At 41.4% G+C, this 17,874-nt stretch overlaps 1 protein-coding gene across 1 annotated transcript in view; it reads right to left on the reverse strand.

Moving 5' to 3' along the window:
• RAP2A (RAP2A, member of RAS oncogene family) overlaps positions 1 to 17,874 on the reverse strand; it is a 32,754-nt gene that overhangs the window by 4,537 nt on the left and 10,343 nt on the right. The window lies entirely within an intron of this gene.

A 17,874-nucleotide genomic window follows, 5' to 3' on the forward strand; every position in this document is an offset into this window, starting at 1 on the left:
TATATAAAAACATGCATTAGCTAATACAGAAGATACAACTTTTCCTCACAGTATTCGTATTGTTATGCCAATTACACAAGCTGAAAAGAAAAAGAAATACCAGGCAATACTACCACAGTTCCCTGAAGGAGTTTATTACTTTGCACCTCCTTGCGAGGGGATCCTTGCCTTTTTCTTTTAATTAAAATGCCTGTCTTTTACTATTTTTTCCCCTCCATCCTCACATGCACGAAACTCTTCTTTAGACATGGAGCTAAGCAAATGTTTAGTCAGGTTTTAAATTTACATATTTGACATAACAGGGAAGACAACACTGGGCGTATTTCCAAAATGCTCTCATACTGGTTTTCTCATAAAAGCAACAAGGACTGAGAGAAAAACTGATTATGATTCTTAACATTCAAACCTAACTAAGATCCAAGAGAAACAACATGGCTCTCTCTTAATATAAACCCAACTTTCTACTTTGTGTTAGCTGAGTAGCACTGTTTTGAGTCAAATGATTTGAGCAAGACCAAGCTGAGGACAGACAACACTCATCACTACTACCCGCAGCAGTTTATGATGTCACATGTGCCACCTATATATTAAATTTTTACCTCTTTCTCCCTGCTTTCCAGGCAGGACAGCAGAGTGGAGCTGGTGCAGGTACCCCTGCAGCTTGTGCTAACTCACCAGAGATGAGGGAATGAAGCTGTCAAGGCTCTGCATGGAAAAAGAACCTCTGTGCTTCCGCTGATGGAGAAGAGGAGGCTCAGGGGAGACCTCATCGCTCTCTATAACTACCTGAAGGGAGGTTGTAGTGAGCTGGGGGTCAGCCTCTTCTCTCTTATAACTAGTGACAGGACGAGAGGGAATGGCTTCAAGTTGCGCCAGGGGAGATTTAGGCTGGACATTAGGAAATACTACTTTTCTGAAAGAGTGGTCAGACGCTGGAACAGGCTGCCCAGGGAGGTGGTTGAGTCACCATCCCTGGAGGTGTTCAAGAAACGTTTAGATATAGCGTTGAGAGACCTGGTTTAGTGGGGTTATGTTGGTGGTAGGTGGATGGTTGGACTAGGTGATCTTGTAGGTCTTTTCCAACCTAGCTCATTCTATGATTCTATGATTCTATGATGGCATCACAGAGCTTGTGGGCTCCGAGTCAAAGGGTATGAGGACAGTGACTTCTCACACCACTCAGTATCTAAAACTGGTCCAAGTATGTCATCGGATACAAGTGAAATTTTAAGCTTTCACTCAATCCAGAGTCTAAGGTCATGGTCAATAACTGTAGAGGGATCCCCTCACTTTTTCTCCATTTATCCTATCCTCATTTACCACCTGAACAAATGCAATCCATTTCTTACTCTCTAGACGCAGAGTATTTAGCACAATGATACCTTTGGAACTCTTACAAGAGCTAAGTTGCCATTAAGTAACAAAATACACAAAAGCATCTTGAAAACCTGTCCTCCCGCATTTAAACATGTGATGGCATAGTCTTTAATTACATGGATGGCGTTCAACAGATAAGACAGCAATTGAGTATTTCTTAATCTTTATTATCCAGGTGCATGCATTTTATTTGCTGTACAGTATTAAAATCCTTCAGTGGAAGTGGGATCAGCTTCACTGCATGTCTTGACATCTGAGGGCCCCTAAGTGTAAACTTCCTTCTACTCCCTCTAGATATTCTCTATTGTCTCTATTTTACAAGTAAGAAAAAGGAAGAAATTCAGAGTAACCACTTGAGAAGCATTCTGCAAAGTGGATGAGGCAGAGTTAAAACAACATCACTTCTTCTCATTCTGCACAATCGCTCCAATTTATTGAGAAACATGAGGAAAAAAAGCCCAGATACTTGTTGCAGATTTACAGACAGTTCCACTAAAATATTGAAGTGCTCAAAATGGTTTAAGAACCCTAGAAAAGCTGGGCAGCTAACTAAGGACCTAAGGCACTATTTGCTGTGAGTGCTCAGCATCTGGGAAGTGAAGGGATGGAGATACAAATTTGGTACTGGAGGACAAAAAGAGGAATTGATGAGCTGACAGATATAAAAAAATTAATTGAATTTACTTGCACAGAATCATCTAGGAGCTACTACACAGAATAGAATCGCTTTTCTGTAATGGTTTTTCCTGCCTTTACAGCCTGTGTTTGCCTTGTTCACTGCCTACCTTCACCACTTAAAAAGAGATTGAAATTCTACTGTCAATAGCCTTATGCATCTTACAATCCACATTCAGCCAATGACCACTTCATACCATTAAGTTGTTTAAAAGAAAAAAGTTTCTGCAAAATCCTCACGTTGCTTTGTCAAATTCCTCCTCAAAGGACAAAATAAGTAAAATACATCCTGTATTACCTCATTTTTGAGAAGTCAAATTTACAAAGCAAATACTACATAAAGTATGTATAAATTCATCGTGCCTTTTAAAATTTATATTAATTTGGAACACATATTATGATATATATATATACATACACACTTTATATGACTCTTTGTACAGAATACAAAGAAAAGCCATTATTCATCATCTAGATGAATGCAGACCGGAATAACACAATATTCCAGTCCATGGATACTGAGCAGAAGACTTGCTGCAGTAGGGGTTTATTAGCTCCATTTCAGTACAGTCCTGCCAGACCAGATGTCTGTGCATTATATTCTCCAAATAGCAAGATGATGACAGACAGACTGTGTTGGATGGTACCATCTGAGATGTACCAGAAGCTACAGGGCTCCATCAGCCCCTGCTGACCTCCATTCAGAGGCCCTGTGGCCCCAGGCTTTGGTAACACCACACAAATCCTCAAGCTTCCAGAACTTCCTACCTCACTCCAGATCCTGGGCAAACTTACGTCTGCTGAGAACAGCAGAGCTCCCTGGCTCAAGGCTGTCTTTACTGCTCCTCCTCTTCCTGTGCCTGGAGGTCACAGAATCACAGGGGTCAGAAAGGACTTTCAGAGATCATCTATAGCTCAGTCCCCCTCTCAAAGCAGGTTCCCCTGTGTCCTGTCCAGAACAGGACACAGTACTGCAGATGTTGCCTCACCAGGGCCACGCACTGGTGGCCCTGCTGCCACGCTCCTTTTAACACACCTCGGGATACCACAGGCCTTCTTGACCACAAGGGCACACTGCTGGCTCATGGCCAATCTGCTGCCCACCAGGACCCCCAGGTCCTTCTCTGCAGAGCTCCTCTCCAGCAGGTCAGCCCCTAACCTGTACTGATGTGTGCGGTTATTCCTCCCAAGGTGCAGGATGCTACTCTTGCCCTTGCTGAACCTCATTAGGCTTCTCTCTGCCCAAACTGAGGGAAGGTACCACTTGCCTTTCTCATTACTTTGCAGTGCCTGTGTTTCGGCATGCCACCAAGGTGCTGTGCAGCCACACGGCCCACAAGAAGAAAGGGCTATTTGTCAGATGCAGCAGAACTACATGATTCTAATGAAATCTGAAGGGAAGAAGAACATCTCTTCCCCACGGGCTTTTCACCCTGTGGATTTTAGTGACCCAACACGAAAATCGCTTCTTTATGAAAGGAAAAAGAATAAGAAAGAGCTGTCCTGCAACACACAAGAAGCAATGCAGAACCTTCCTGTATAATTACAAAAATCAAGCTCAGGAATTCACAGATCCTTCCAAAAGCTTCAAGGTGGATCTAACTTACTGACAAACACAGTCCCCAAACAGACAGCATGCCCTTTGTTCTATTCAATTCTGTATCAGCACTCATCAAATTCCATCTCAGTATATACCTATCAGATTTTGTATCAGCAGAGTAAAAAAGGCTAAAATCCCACTACCTATACTAGAGCCCTGAAAAACACCTGAATTGTTGCTGCTGCCACCCTGGGGTGTGTGAGAGGGCAGCCGTCCCCTGCAGGAGCTGGGTAGCTCTTGCCTTTCAGGGCAGCCCCTTCCCCTCCCTGTCTCCTTCACATCAGAGAAGCAGAACATTACTGCCCCTCATTCCTGGAACAGAAAAATCCAATTTTCTGAGCGCTGCTGTAAAGCTTTGAGCAGCACTGATCTTTCCTAATGAAAAGGATGAGGGCCATCTGAAAATGAGAACTGCTGCCTGTTTCTCTGTATCAGTGCAGTGAAGTATGTATTCTAGGGCAAAAATCACAGCGGAACTTGAAAGAAATATACTCAGAGGTAGCACAGGAAGACTTGACTTTTCAAGACCTCCTCAGGAACAAATTTTTGCAAGACCAATTACATGCATTTGCACAACGTGCTTTAAGAACAAGGTACTTTACCCCGCTTAAATGATTTCGCTAGCTTAGGCTCTGATATGATGGATGCCAAGCAGCATCAGCTCCTGAAGGTAGAACCCAGCTGAGATCATCTGCAGCCCCATGAAAGACACTGTAACAGTCAAATACCATCATATCTAGAATGTCACTACTGGCAAGATTCAGTCCCTGCTCCACAGAAGACAACCAATACGTACTTATCAGTTCTAGAGAACTTAATTCAGTGCTTTAAAAAAAACCTACTCTGGTGGTATCCATCTTCACAAGCTCCTGGGACTGAGGCCAGAATAAATACCTCAGTTTTCCTGAGGATGGACACTGCAGTCACATGCAGTCAGTAAATACACACACTTTAAATGTTTAATGCAGCTCAGCTATGCACCACTGACCACGCAGCCTCACACGCCACAGTGATAAACAGTTTTTATATTTTATCTTAGCTTACATGGCACGCACACCCACATTTCTGTTTAGATTAATATGTATACTTTGAGTAACAGCTTAATTAACTTGTTAAACATTTAGAAAGTCTCTAGATGAATGGTATGTAAATGACCCGCATAGATTTTTACCTCGCATTTTTCTACCTCCAGCTTTATTCAGAAAGGGAAAAACACAGACAGTACCCAACATCACATCCGAACTGCTTTCACATTTACAAGGTATTTCTCACATTTCTGGTTAGCGCTGTCGCAGGATACAGATGGTGTGAAGTGAAAACATAATAAAATGGGGAACAGAAAATAAGAACTGAAAAGCTGACTAATAGGTCTGATTCCCTTAAACTGTACTAGAGATTGCCCAGTATCCCTAAAACAGGAAGTAAATAAATACATAGGACACTGGACCAGTAGAGGAGAAGACAAAAAGCTCAGAGCGGCTCCTGCTTTCTTAATTGCATGTTCAGGCAACACTGCATCTTCTCTAGGATTTTTGCCTGAGCTTCACACCAGAGCCAAACACGTTCGACCAAGATACAGAAACGTTCTGTGGAATAAGAACAAATACAAAGAAAAATGCCTTCTTGAAGACTATTTTTATGACTACCGTAATTCCTGTTGAACACGACGGAAAGGTGTATGGATTTCTAGCTTCATGTGTTAAATGCTGAGTCCACTGAAATATAAAAGATATCTACCCATGATAACTTTTCCTAATCATCAAAAGGAGTCTTCAGTCTGAAACCACATTTGTTACCTTTGTTGGCATTAAACGCTTTTTTTTCCCCCCTCTCCTCCTTTTTTGAGAGTGTTTGTGGCACTTCTCATATCATTTCAAAAAGAAAAGCCACTGAAGTGGTGAAGATACTACGGAAAACGATGACGTAAATAAAATCAGAAAGTCAGAAAAAAATCATTATTCTTCACTTTAGGCTTATAGAAAAAATGTGATAAGAATCTTGCCAAAAGACAGAGTAAAATAGTTCCAGGCACTATGAAATGAAGTACTATAAATAGCAGTTTAATTTATTATACTGTTTACAAATTCATATGTATTCATTACTGAACATTATTTGGTAATGTAGCTTGCAAACTTTGCCTGCCTGCAGTAAATCTGCCATAACTTGAAGTTTCCTTGTCAAGAGAAAGAATTTATTCCAAGTCATTTTCTTACTCCTTTTGCAAAGTTCTTTGGATGTTTCATGTGAAATTCTCCATAGTTAAAAAACACATCTGCATACCTTATGAAAAGTAGTCAGAGAGGACATTTCACTTTTTCCAGACCCTGATTCCTTGTATTTTGATAGTTTTAAAAATTTTAATATTATGGGTTAAATCAGCAGCACAAACCCAGCCTACAGAACTCTATCTTTTCCCCATGGATTTCTACAAATACATGCCAATGAAGATGTGCCTGTACCTGTATACATAAATCAAGTGTGTCAGGAGATTATATATATATAAATCTAAAAATAAGTAGGTTTCTGCAGAGTTAGAGCTCTACACATTTTGCTCTCTGCAAAAGTTACTGCAGTTTCTCAGGTAAATCCGAAACTACCAGCTGTAAAACTCCCACAAGCCTTACACAAACAAGTAATTCCAGTCTGCCAATGAACTGCATTTAATATTCAGTTTCGTAAGCTATATTGTGTAAGGATTTAATTAATTAAGCAACAACTCACACCTAAAAAAAAGTCTTAAAATCATTTCTATAAACGAGGAGATGTTAAAGAGCTTATTGGAAGTCCCACTGCAATTAGGGGGCTGAGTCATGAATTATTTTGCTATACAGAACAGTGTATGGCCTAATTACAGGAACAGGGATCTAACATTTCATTCTAGGCTTCGACATGAACTCCATGTATAGCCTTCGGGAAACAAACTCTGCAGATGGGTAGACTGAGGATAACTGTATACAGTCAGGATAATTGTACTTACTCATAAGGTCATCAAATTAAACAATAATTGTAAAATGACTTGACGAGTAATATTAGCATAATAAATAACCACCACACCACAGTGCTTTTGAGAAGACTTCAGAAACTGTTCTTGTACATGAAACTTTCTGGAAATAATCAACTCAACTTCAATTAAACACTTTAAAAAGCCAATTCAGTTCACTGGTTGTTATGGTCTGCTTACATTTCCCAGTTCGGTTTCAAAGTCTAAGAAAAGGGTTCAGCCAACTCTAGTTTTGCTGAAACTGTCTGACAGGCTCACCATTGGTACAGCGCCTAGTTACAATTAGAGGAAATAGCTGTCTTCCAGCTGACAGCCAAAGAAACAAAAGCCAATGTAACGAAGCACTCTATTTCCTTCCCAATTGTTCCAAGTGCACTTGAACCAAACTACACTGTTTCTTGGCAGCTCACAGCTGAGAACTTGCAAGGGACATGAACAGTAGATGGTATTACCCTTCACCATGTACTCAAACTCCACCTAATAAACCAACATTCTTTTACTACAACAGAAGCAACAGGGTGATGCATGTCATCTACGTACATATGCAGGGCACTGAAGAATTTTCCAAGCTATTTTCAATCACTTCAGAGAGGAAGTCTTATTTTCAGAGGATTTTCCACATTTAAGAACTCACATGGGAACACAGCAATAACAATATCCTTCCAGTCGTTCAGCTTGCTCCCACAGGTCACCAAAGACAAAGTCTTTGTCCACAGCTCCGTCACTTGCTTAAACTGTAGAACACCAAGAAAGCCTGGAAATTCAATGGCTTGCCAACACACCCTGATAGGAGAAGAATTCACTATTCATCTGAAGCACTGAACCAGTTCTAAAGAAAAGTCATTGATCATCAAGGTCTTTGGAATGCCTCCTCCTCAGCAAGTTCACAGAAGCCCACATATGTTTTTAACTACATCCAATGACATAATCAGTTCCCCTCCAGGTAAGACTCTGGCATAGGAAGGAGCAGGCCAGCAGCCCTTTTACTACTGGGGCTGGCAACCACGAGCCTATGCCACAGGTAACACCAGTTCTCATACACTGGCATTTCAGATGCCTGACAACCTTTGCAAACAAGAGGTTAGCTTTCACCTTAAAAGAGTGTACCTTATCCTAGTGCCTCTCATTGCAAATCATACCTAGCGCTGCAATCGACTATTGACACTGAAAGGACTCCAAGTCATGTACAACACTTATGTGCTTAGCAGCAGGTTTGCTGTGAGCATATGCATACAATATTTTAATCCTTGTGTTCCCTATTTAGGCCAAAGTTCTTGTCTTATACAACTGAACATTAACATCATCTTACCAAAATCCTGAAGCGCAGCTGCATTTGACAACTCAAACACTGGAATTTTCAAGTAAGAATTTTCTATTTCTTGGTAGAACTTCAGCAGCAATAACCACAAGTACAAAATACAAGGCACGTGTTTTTACCTGACTTTTTTTCCATCATGACTAGTTCTCTTGTTTCTAACATACTTACAAAGCAGCAGGAAAAAAAAAATCAGAACATCCTACAAACTGGAGATTCTCACAGGTACATCAGTTCCATTTGGTTTCTGTCTCATACTTTAAGAGACAGGTTTATGTTGAAAGAAGCCTATTTATCACAAAAACTATGTACATACAAGGCACAGTATGGTTGCTCAAGAACAAGGCTCTTGCTTAAAATTTCCAGATACTTTAATTCTAAGCATCTAATTTTTCAAAAAATGCTGCAACTACCTGTAGCAATGGCTCAACACCTTGAAAATTAGCCTGCATATTTAAGTATTTGAACTTCAGATCCATAACTGAAAATTACTCTTAATGACTGTATTAGTGTTCTGACCTTAAATGTTTTTAAGCTATATGCCATGGTTCTATAATAATGTTTATTGCAATGAGCATGACTGGATATGTCAAGGGTTTTGGTAGCTATCAAATGTACAACATGAAAATACTACAATTAAACAGAAAGTTCTGCAATTAACGAGACTAATGCCTATCTTTGAATTGTACCTTGAACTCTTTAAAAAGGCAATTCTTCAAGATGACCTCTTCTTCACTTTCCAGACCTAACTACTTAGAATTACATTTTACCCTCTGACACTTAACAGAAAACACATTAGCAACAAGTGAGAGGAGTGCTGATAATGTGATGTAAGAGATGTGGGCTCAGTGCCATACCCTGCTACAGGCTTTCCACTTGACTTCTAGCAAGTCCCTTGAACTCTGTACCTCTGACCTCCACCTGGAAAACCAGCCTTAGTCTCCAAATCCCTATGGCACATAACCACCATTGAAGCCTTGCATCCTTGGTGACGGAGGTCATCCAAGCATCCTGATGATTGTACTGGCGAGTTTGTTCTCTCCAGAAGAGGAACATCTTGCGTCCTAGCTATTCTCAGCAGCTCGCTACGCAACAGCATAGATCTTTGGGTTCTTTACAAGTACTCAGAACAGATACCTTAGAGCAGATTCTGTGCCAACACCCAGCTTGCCAGCAGAAACAGCAAAGCCACTAGGTGTGCATCATGGCAAAAGCAAAGAACTTCAGCATGGAGTTTGGTAATGCATTGAAACAAGCAGCCCGCAAAAGTAGCAAACACCTCCGGGAATGGTGACTCCAAGAAACAGGTGGACATGGCACCAAGGGACATGGTTAGTGGGCATGGTGGTGATGGGTCAGTGGTTGGACTAGATGATCGTAGTGGTCTTTTCCAACCTTAATGATGCTACGTGGGAGAATGCCAGGGATGCTGTCTCACTTCAGCTACACAGGCTGGAGCAGAGGCTGCAGAGCTCACGGTATCTTAAAAAGTATGCAGACACTGAGGGATTTCTCCTCTTCCCTGGTCCCCCGTACAAAACTTGCACAAGGTCAAGAAGCGTGCCTGCTCCAATGGTATGGGACTGCATACAAACCTTTGCAAAGGCAACGAAAAAAATGCAGATACCTATTAAAAGCAATATAAGCCTCTTTCAGATCATAAAGTAAATCTGCCAAGTCCAACTGTTTCATATTTTTAGTTTATTAAATTGCTGTGTTCATAAAACTTAAGTGACCCTAGCATGCATTACCATTTATCTAGCAATCCACACTTTGTCACAAGACATTTATCTCAGAACTGTATTTCTTGAAATGCAAACCTTTATAAGAATTACGGTAGGATTTAAAATGTACTGTAAACTTAGTATATAAGGTAGCACTGACAAAGGGGGGGACAAAAAGTCACCAAATAGATTTGTACCAATTCAGATATATCAAAGTGTATGCCTGTAGATGGGTTAGAGAAAAATCTTTGAGACAAAAATATTGGTAGTATTTGAACTGGGAAAGCTGAAGCAGCATCTAGCCCTTCTGTAAAGCATGGAAACTAGCAAGAAATTTATGGTAACAACAGTAGATCTACTTTCCTACAGATTTGGTCACTGCTGATACGTAAAGTTACAGTTTTTCCTTCTGCTCAGTACTCTCTCAACTATTTTCCTCTCCAGTCTCTAATTAGGGTTGAACACATGCCACAGTTTTTTCCCCACAAGCTGAGCACCAACAGGGTCTCTCTCCCACCTACAGCTCAGCGAGAACTTAAATTATTATTTGGATCTCTAATTCTTTCCAGACTTCGAACTGCAGCATCACTGGAGTGAAAGGGACCTCAGTCAGTCTACAGTCCAACTCCCTGCTCAGAGGAAGGGCTGCTAGGAGATTTCAACCAGCCCACGTTGGGCCACGTATACAGTTGGGCGCTGAAAGCCTCTAGCGATGGACCTTCCACAACCTGCTTTGGAACTTGTCTCAGCACTTAATTTAGTTCAACTTCACCACAGAATTCAGAACTCATTGGCTGGTAATGGAGGAAGATGAGACAAGCTGGCAACTGAGTTGCATAATGCTGGTTTCCAAAGAAAAACGGTTGAGAAACAAATGCCAAAGCTACACAGCTATTTATAGCTATTAGTTTATGTTGAGGGATTGACCATCATACCTACAGAACTCAAGGCAGGTATATATCCTATCATTATGAAAGCAAAAACTAGATTTTACAAAAATTAACTGGAGCTCCGTGCATACATTAACGGCAACTTCAATCTCTTTTCTGTGTTACATCCATAGAGCTTATTAGCAAATATACAAAGTGAAAATTTTGGCTAGCATAAATGATCAAATGCATAAGCCCTTCCAAAGGGCCAGATGATCACAATCCCGTAAAGCATTATTTCACTCTTCAAAGTAAAAACACTTATACTCCTTTAAACAATTTATAATCACTGATAAAAATCCCACCGCAAAACTTATTTAAACTATCCTAATAGGATTTTTTTCTAGCTCATTAGAATTACACTTTTACAGTCTTTAAGAATAGGCCTAACAATTAATTCTTAACCTTCTAAGTAGCATCACCTGCTCCCAAAGGATTAGAATTTAGGAACGTCATGTCATTCCATCCAACTAGAACCACACAGCTTTTCAGTATCAAGGTAACAGCCTTCTTACTCCAGTAAGTCAGAGCTGATGATTTTTACCACTCCTCAGATACATGTCTCTGGAAACAGATGCAAGCCTGGATCACAGAACTCACAGACAGGAAAACATCCCATGTTGGAAAGGGCCTCAAAAGATCATCAAGTCTGACCTTAACTATCTTCATCGCTGGGTGGACTTAAACTTACCCCTGACAGTTTGATTGCTACTACCTGTATAGTTGAGTATTGCATACGGATATGAACTGCATTTCCATGGTGCCTTTTGCTTTTTGAAGAATTTGACCTTTTGCAGTAACCTAATCATAGAATCACAGAATTGCTCAGGTTGGAAAAGACGTTCAAGATCATCAAGCCCAACAGCAACCTACCCATACTACCCGAACAACCCACCACTAAGTCATATCCCTGAGCACCACATCCAAATGATTTTTAAACACATTCAGGGATGCTGACTCAACCACCTCCCTGGGGAGCCTGTTCCAGTGCTTAACAACCCTTTCTGGAAAGAAGTTTTTCCTGATATCCAACCTAAACCTCCCCTGGTGCAACTTGAGGCCATTTCCCCTTGTCCTGTCACCTGTCACCAGTGAGAAGAGACCAACCCCGCTCTCACTGCAATCACCTTTCAGGTATTTGAAGAGACCAATGAGGTCTCCCCTCAGCCTCCTCTTCTCCAGACTGAACAGCCCCAGTTCCTTTAGTCTCTCCTCATAGGGCATATTCTCCAAGCCCTTCACAAGCCTTGTTGCCCTTCTTTGGACCTGTTCCAGCACCTCCATGTCCTTTCTGTACTGAGGCACCCAAAACTGAACACAGTACTCGAGGTGGGGCCTCACCAATGCCGAGTACAGGGGCAGGATGACTTCCCTAGTCCTGCTCACCACACCATTCCTGATCCAAGCCAGGATGCCATTGGCCTTCTTGGCCACCTGGGCACACTGCTGGCTCATATTCACCCAACAGTCCATCAGCACACCAAGGTCCCTTTCTGTCAGGCAGCTGTCCAGCCACTCCTCCCCAAGCCTGCAGGGTTGCCTGGGGTTGTTGCGACCAAAATGCAGGACCCGACACTTGGCCCTATTGAAACTCATACAGTTTACCTTGGCCCATCAATCCAGCCTATCCATGTCCCTCTGTAGTACCTTTCTACCCTCTGGCAGATCAACAGTCCCTCCCAACTTGGTGTTGTCTGCAAACTTACTGAAGGTGCACTCAATCCCCTCATCAAGATCACTGATAAAGATGTTGAATAGAAACGGCCCCCAGTACTGAGCCCTGGGGGACACCACTCATGACTGGCCACCAACTGGATTTAACTCCATTGACCACAACTCTCTGGGCCCAGCCATCCAGTCAGTATTTCACCCAGCAGAGCATATGCCCATCCAAACTATGGGCGGCCAGCTTCCCCATGAGGATGTTGTGGGGAACAGTGGGGAACATCAAAAGCTCTACTGAAGTCCAGGTAGATGACATCGACAGCCTTACCTTCATCCACTAAGCGGGTCACCATGTCATAGAACAAAACCAGTTTTGCCAAGCAGGATCTACCATTCATGAACCCATGCTGACTGGGCCTGGTCCCCTGGTTGACCTTTAATTGATCCACGATGGCTCCTGAAATTAGCCATTCCATAACCTTCCCTGGCACCAAGGTGAGACTGATAGGTCTGTAGCTACCAGGATCATCCTTCCAGCCCTTTCTGAAGATGGGAATCACATCTGCCAGTCTCCAGTCCACCAGGACATTCCCTGTTAGCCAGGACTGTCAAAGGATGATGGAGATTGGCTTGGCAACCACATCCGCCAGCTCCCTCAACACTCTAGGGTGCAATCCATGTGGTCCTGTGAACTTGTGAGTGTCCAGCTTTCGGAGCAGGTTCTAACTTCAAGTCTCTTAAAACTTAAGGAAAAGATAAATAAATAATGGGATGAAGAGGCAAACAACCTGACAAACTTCTGCTCTCTCAATTGCCATGCTCATCCTCAGGCAGATGAAAACCACAATGTACGCGATGTGACACAGCCTGAAGAGAATCTTAGTGTCTAGTACAAAGCAGACGCGTCTTTGTTACCCGAGTAACCACAGAATAATACAGCTTAATGTCCTTCAAGCTAATAAAAATATCCTACAATACTTATATGGGAACTTTGCAAAAAAATGCTCTGTTGAGACAGATTTTCCTCACAACAGTACAATTATGTTACAACTCTGGGTATTACTTGAGACTCTAAGTGAGTGGCAACATCAGAATAGTGAACCAATTTAGGAGGTAATAATATAACTTCTACCGTTTTGTCTTTTACTTTAGAAGCAGCACTATGTTTTCATATCTTTTTGATTATAATCAAGCCTTCTTCTAAAGACATTAAGTTTGTCACCAAGGAAAGCAGACCAGGAACTTGTGGGTTACAGACACGGTTATTTCATCAACAGATATTCTGGACGCCTCTTCACTCTTGCTGAGTTTCTACCATTTAACTTCTAACTCGAAGAAGAAAAAAATCAACAACATCTTGCCAGGATGTTAGAAAGATGGTGGGACTCACCTTAAATAATAATTTATTTTATTACTATAAGCCTGGTTTGGATAATTTGAATGTTCTGAAGGACTACTTAGGATGAACTGAGCACCAAGAATGTTTCTTACCCACAATTTTTGGAACTGACCTCTATATTTAACAACTCAATATTTGATCCAGGGAAAAATGACCAGCCCATTAACAGAAGTCATTTATTTATCTTAGGATCCATATACAAATTAAAAATTATTTTTTAAGTTTTGGTTCATCTTCAAGTATTGAGTAGCTTCTCCCAACATACTACTTCTATGATGAGAATATAAAATATGATTTACTCATAATCTCTCTTCTATGTTGATCTTTCCTTAGGAAAAATATTTCATTCTTTCTACAATAAGACAAGTTTCAATTACAAGACAAAAAGTCTCACAAACTATTTCATTCTATATCCGCATCCTGAATATACTGGACCATTCTAGTGTTCAGAACTCTCCTAGTAAGAAATCAATGTCTATAAAATTACATCAGATGTAGAATATCTGGTACATAAAATGGTAAAAAGCATTTTCTTCCTCATGTGCATTTCAAATCTCATATTTGTGCATATGAAGTCAGCTAGAATGAGGAACGTGGGTATGCTCAACATCCCAGATGTTCAGCTATTTATATTTTAATTCATGCACAAATGTTAATTTCTTTGTGTTTTGTCTAGGTTAAAGAAAAAAAGCTTTTCCCAGATGAGTTTCACTAATATGACTGACGGACATTTTATTTGCTACGAAGATGCTCTGCAGTACCTAAACCACCTTGAAAGTGGCTTTATTTTGCATATGCTCCATCCTATTGGGCCATGTCTCCAGCAAGAAGGCCGGCTTTCACCATCTCACAGCTGCCCATGAGGCCACAACACCGGGGCTCTGTCTGCCTGGCTGCTCAGGCTGGTGTCACATAGCCCCAACCATCAGCACTGCCCTGGCTTGTCAGGCAAACAGGTGGGGGCTCAGCTGGCAGGAAGGATGGGCTTTGCTACACTGCAGCGAGAACATGTGCAAGAGGAGGGAAAATAAGAAAGAAAACTTTCACAACAAAAGGCTGCCATCTTTCAGTGACAACTTCTCTTCAGAGAGAGGAAAAAGAAATAAGCCAGGCCAGCCAAAGTCATTTCTTTAAGATGCTGTAAATTCCCACACGGACACCAAGTTAGTACTGCTTGAATTAGTGAGGAGAACTGTTAGGTTTATCTGAAGTGAGATCAAACAACGTGGCTTTACTGAACTCGTTCAGAAAGTTACTTAGTGATGAAATTTTCATCCAGAAAGGATGGTAATTTGTAGACTTAACCCTCAAGAGTGGTAGTCATAAAGGTAATAAACTACTTGAGAAAAAGTTGGGTTCCTTTTGAGAAAGAGTCTGTATTTAAAGAACCACACACCCAGTGTCCATAACACCTTCCTTGTTGAATCACTAATCGGTAACCAGAATTTCTGGAAAACAGTCCACTAATTATTTTTTTCCACATTAAGTTGTCCTATGCAGAAAGGCCATTTCAATTAACACGAAGGTGTGTGGGGTTTGAAGCCCAGACTTTTCCCAGTCCTTTTAATCTAACCGCATTTACTGCTGACAGACAAAGTCTTTCAAAGGAAGGTGTTTTGATCATCTTGGAGAGAAGAATGCAGACTTCAATTACCGGTCCAATTATCCCAGCGAGGAAGGCAACACAACTGCTTAATTTTAGAGTAATAAGTGACTTTCAAGGTGTACCTTTTCAGTTTTCATCCAAGACCAAGCTTTCCATTGTCCCTTTCTGGAAGGCTGAGCTACCAGGACTTAAGTCAATACTTCTAAATAAAAACTACCTGCAGGGAATTCAACATACACCAAGTTCAGCCATTTACCACCTCTGGGCAGCATGTTCTACTCTTCAATATGCATACCTGAAATTAAAAAAAAAAAGATGCTCCTTTTTATATACATTATCTAGATATAATTGCTAGGGTTGGAATGGGATTGGGATAAGGGAAAAAACCCAGAACATCCTCAATAAACAACAAATCATTAGACGAACAAGTTCCTGAGAATCCATGTACAGAGTACAGGGTAACTGATTTAAAACACGTATATCCTATTGTCTTTCCTTGTGGTGAGTCCACAAGGCAGCAGTTCTTTTCAGAGCTGAAAACTTTGTAACCACAGCTCTTTGCCTAACGGACCCACTTAAGGCATAGGGCTGCACCAGTACATGGCAGGTATGTCACCCTCCTTCCCTCTTCCTCATCGTGTTCCAGAGCAATTCTGATCTTTAAGATCAAGTATCCTGACCTCCACTTACCCTACAACTCATTTGTCTTTTCAGAACACAGTTACATTGTACACTTTGGTAGGCAGAAAACTGAATAATGTGGAACTGTTTGAACAAAGAGTTACAGAAGTGGAAAGAGGCAGCAGCCAGGAGGAGCAACTTTTCCATCCTCAGATCAGACACGACAATGCTAATCATGAGCTTCTTGTGAAAGAATTCTTCAGCAGATAAAGGTATTTTGAACTTGTACTTCAGGAAAATGACTGGGGGTTCATGCTGTCTTCTACTGTCAGACATCATCTTCCCTTGAAAAAGAACCCTACTCTTAGTTACATATTCACATTGTGTGTCCCATCTATAAAGCATTACCACTGACCAGTAGCTGAACAGAAGGGAATTACAAGCATAACAGTGCAAATCAAGAAGATGGGAAGAGCAGCTCCAGTCCATCAGAAGACTGTCCAAGGACTGCATTTGCTCACTGTGGTTCTTGAAAACCACGTTGTTGTACAAGTGCAGAGCAAGTCCAGCAATTAGTTTGCTGAATCAGAGGTCAATGCGGAGCAAAGCATATGGCCTGGAGGCAGCAGGGTGATTTCCACAGTAGCTGCAGACCTTGAGTAAAAACCAGTACTTGGAGTGGTAATAGGAACAGCACTTCTCACCAACAGCTGCTGACAGACTCATCTGATGAGCAGATTTAGCATCTGAATGTGGTTGCTATGAAATCTGGTTACAGAGAATGCTAGAAGAGGTTTGACTAAAAACTGCTCAGTGGTAAACAGATGCTTCAGAGGTTTGCAGCAGCTACATAAAAATACAGCAATATTTCAGTAAGCAACAGAGAGTACACAGATGCTGATGGGAAAAACTTTAATGTACCTAGTGCCAGATTAAAGACCATTAGGTATCCAAATAGTACAGGAGCAATTATGATCCAATCCATGATGTTACCTGTAAAGGCAGAGAGTTCTTCACATCCCTTCACGATCTAACTAGATATTTGCCCTATCGAGAACAAGCAGACCAGCTTCTCCACAACCTGGACAGAATTTGGGAATATTTGTATCCAGTGAAATTTCAGAACATGCAGTCACATCTACATTTTCTGCGACATGGTCAAGGACCAAAGACCATCAGGCCACCACCTATCTCCCACAGCCAACCTTTAAGAACTCCTGTAGAGGCATATGATACTGAGATAATCTGCTAAGAGTCCACAGCTTTAACATTAACTAAGGCTGCAGATATCCAGGCTGGGGAAATACAGCAGAGACGCACGTGAAGACTAATCCAACAAGTTTCCTCCATTTTGATACTTGACATTAAAAGTTGTGGCCTCTCAGCAGGCTACCTCAGTATCACCTGCTACCCAGTTTCTTCCTACAGTAGTCTATCGTTCCACAGACAATATTTGTACAAGAACAGCCACACAAGTAGATTCTACTCCAAATATAATTTTATAATCAGCAATGTAACCTCTGCATAGAACTTGATTTTAGGGAAGTAAGACATCTGAACACTGTTAAATATAGTCTTGTGGAGGATGTAAAGCTTCAATTTATCTGTGGGACTAGCAACCAATCTCAGAAGAAACACAGTTTCCAAAGGAGAGAGAGAACAGTGTGGACTTCATAATCATCAAGTCTCTGGTCTACTCACTATTCTGTACTGATAAAATTCATGCAAACAGTGTTTGCGGATTACATTGCTCAGAACATAATGAATGGAACTGATCTGAAAAATCATGAGGCAAAACAGGAGGTTCAGCCTGGAGAAGAGAAGGCTCTGGGGAGACCAGATACTGAAAGGCCGCTGTCAGAAGGGGGGCTATCAGAAAGAAGGGGACAAACTCTTTAGCATGGTCTGTTGTGATAGCACAGGGTGAAATAGTTCCAAAGTAAAGGAGGGGAGACTTAGACT

Source organism: Numida meleagris, chromosome 1 (assembly GCF_002078875.1).
Source record: "Numida meleagris isolate 19003 breed g44 Domestic line chromosome 1, NumMel1.0, whole genome shotgun sequence".
Classification (NCBI taxonomy): Eukaryota; Metazoa; Chordata; class Aves; order Galliformes; family Numididae; genus Numida; species Numida meleagris.